The sequence below is a fragment of the Sorex fumeus genome, unplaced genomic scaffold (assembly GCF_029834395.1).
Source record: "Sorex fumeus unplaced genomic scaffold, SorFum_2.1 ptg000008l, whole genome shotgun sequence".
Classification (NCBI taxonomy): domain Eukaryota; kingdom Metazoa; phylum Chordata; class Mammalia; order Eulipotyphla; family Soricidae; genus Sorex; species Sorex fumeus.
In genome coordinates this window covers 26,513,374-26,516,623 of record NW_026606065.1, presented here as the reverse complement: position 1 = coordinate 26,516,623, position 3,250 = coordinate 26,513,374, and the positions used below count along the sequence as shown (strand labels likewise).

Genomic DNA, 3,250 nt, shown 5'->3' with positions numbered 1-3,250 from the left:
TCTGGCTCCTGATCAAGCTAATTAATGGCCATGATCCCAGAGACTCAGGAACAAATCTTGAAACTCAGCGGCTTTTGGCAGAAATGCATCTGGACCTCATACAAGGTGGCTGCCGCCTCAGAGTTTATTGGAAAGCCAGGTATGAGCCAGTGGTGACAGGGCAACTGCAGTCTCATGGGAAGGGGGGCAGTACCAGGTTGTCCTTCACGCCATACCGAGGTCATGAGTTGCCCCCCACAAGCGACTCTCCGGCACGGCCATGGCTCTAGAGGCAAAAGGACTTAATCCAGAGTCTGACAGCTTGCGGCAGATAAGTGAATGGACCATGCATTAAACTATGGAGCCATGCCTCCCCGGGAGGGAAAGGATGTTGCTCCCTTCTGCCTTCCCTCTCCCCACCTACTGCAGCAAGGTGGCCACCGCTCAGAGCTTATTAGAAAGCCAGGTATAAGCCAGAAGTGATGGGGCAACTGCAGTCTCATGGGAAGGGGGATGGTACTGGCTCGTCCTTCACGCCCTACCGAGGTCACAAGTTGCCCCCCACAAGTGGCTCTCCAGCATAGCCATAACACCAGATGCACAGAAACCAATCTCGTAATTATCTGGCTCTTTTCAGAAATCCAAAATCGCACAGCCACTATTGCGGCCACATGAGATTATATGATTCTCATAACCAGCTATAGAAAACAAAGTATTTCACAATTACTTTTCAGCAATTCTGATTGGGGGGGGGGTTCTAAACAATAATGGTGCATCTTTTGTCAAAATAATGAATGTAATCAATGTAGAGAAGAGTTAAGTGGAAATTATCAGCCTCACAGGCATTGGGAGAGGTGGGAGGGGGGTATATTGGGGTTTTTGGTGGTGAAAAATGAGTACTGATGAAGGGAGACGTGTTTGATCATTATATGACTGAGTCTTAAACCTGAAAGCTTAGTAACTTTTCCCACAGAGATTCAATAAATAAATATAAGAAAAAAAATAAAGAAATAAAATTATGAAAAAAAAGTAAGGTGGAGCTCATGCCAAATTCAATCAGCTAATCAGTGGCTGAATAAATAGCAGTACTCCTACATAAAAAATAGATAAATAAAGCAGCAATATCATGCAGCACCATGACACATTGCTTTATTTATATGTATTTAAGTATACTGAATGTTACCTAAGATTGATAACTCTGAGAGTCAATAGTCTAGCATTTTTACTTATTTTAATTTTCATCTTAAACTTAAATATTTCGATGTTAACTATAATGTACAATTTTATTTTATATTTTGATAGATAAGAGGGAAGACATAGTGTGCTAAGGTGTGAGAAGAGTGAGGGAAAGCCTAGGGCTCTGAGGAGAGCAACTCCCCATTTCTCAAGGGGCATCAATTAGCATTTCTTAGACCCTACTGTTCTCTTCAATGAGCTGCTTTCCTTGTCTTCAAACATACCCACAATAAATTTCCTGAAGTCTCATTTTTGAAACGTGAATCTTTTGGTGACTGGGGAATTGAACTTGGTCCAGCGGAATCTCCATCCAGTGTAGAGTGCCCATCCCATTCTCCTTGTTGTGCAGCTTGATGCAGATGACCTTCCCGTTCTGGACCGTGGATCTTCTCCAAACCACGAGCATCCCTGTTGGGAGTCTAAGATGGGAGACAACATAACGGTGGATAGAAATGTCCTCCACCACGGACTTTGTCCAATGTCCCTCAGGCATCCTACATTGGCAACATGTGGTGTGTACTACAGAGGAGACAGCTGTCTACAGACTTTGAACCCACACTTCCTGGAGAAAAGAGCATGACTGGCTTAATTTTGACTACAAATGTGCAAAACTTAGAGCAGTTATTATAAATCATGCAATAGAGGAGAATTAAAAAATTGCTTGGCATTTTTCTCCATTTTGCTTCATTGTTTAAAGATCCTTATATTGGTAAAATAAAAAAAAATGTATGATAACAGCAACAAAACACACTCAGAGAATAATACAGACTTTAATCAATCCTTTGGTATAAAATCAGGTTGCTTCCATCTTTTTCTAAGATAGTAATAACATTGGAATGGTGTTCACTCTACATAATTCTTACTAAGGAACCCAGGCAGGGTGAGCTGCCCCACTTTATAAGGAATGGAACCTGGAGCTCACACTATCAAATATCCTCTAAGAAGTGCTACATGGCATTTCTTCACTTTTTCTTGGGTCATAGCAAGTTTTGTGCTTCACTTAAATTTTAGGAGTTGAGGTCCTGAAACTGTCACTGTCACTGTCACTGCCCTCCAATTGTTCATGGACTTGCTGGAGCGGGCCCAGTAACATTGTGAGACTTATCACTGTGTTTGGCATATCGAATTCATCACGGGTAGCTTGCCAGGCTTAGCCATGCGGGTGAGATACTCGCAGAAGCTTGCCGGGCTCTCCAAGAGGGGCGGAGGAATTGAATTCGGGTCGGCCATGTTGGCTGCATGCAAGGCAAACTCAATACCCACTGTGCTATCGCTCCAGCCCATCCTGTAACATAATTAATACATATATATATATATGTATGTCACTGTACCATTGTATCACTGTCATCCCATTATTCATTGATTTCCTCAAGCGGGCACCAGTAACGTCTCCATTTGTCCTAGCCCTGAGATTTTAGCAAGTCCCACATTGGAGGCTCTTTCAGGGTCATGGGAATGAGACCCATCATTGTTACTGGTTTTTGGCATATTGAATACACCACGGGGAGCTTCCCAGACTCTGTCCTGCAAGCAGGATACTCTTGGTAGCCTGCTGGGTTCTCTGAGAGCGAGAACTAGCCGCATTTGCTTCCTGGAGCTTGGTTTATTAGTCTCTGGATCTTGGCCATTGATGGGATTACACGGCGCTGGGGACAATTGGTGGGTGTAATTGTGTAGCAACTGGAAGATGGAGGATCTGGGTGGAGGAGTCCCAGTTCTAATCCAAGCAGGCTTGGAAATATATATATATTTATATATATTTTTATATATATATATACACACACACACATACATACACACACCTATATATACATATATATGTATATACACACACACAGTCACACATAAATACCCGAGTAGGTTTGGAGATATATATGCGTATATATGTATATACACTTATACACACACACACACACACACATATATATATATATATATATATGTATATATATAATCATTTGCCGAAGTGTCGAAAGTCAGATGGGCTGGACACATAATGCAATTTGGAGATGACCGCTGGACTAGAGCCATTACT

The 3,250-nt window shown here is 42.3% G+C and overlaps 1 non-coding gene across 1 annotated transcript; it reads right to left on the bottom strand.

The window, feature by feature from the left end:
* Positions 1-1,682: 1,682 nt before the first annotated feature.
* On the bottom strand, positions 1,683-1,816 carry LOC130019507 (small nucleolar RNA SNORA70). Its single transcript, XR_008791829.1, has one exon. It is a non-coding gene; the product is annotated as a small nucleolar RNA SNORA70 (small nucleolar RNA).
* Positions 1,817-3,250: the final 1,434 nt, after the last annotated feature.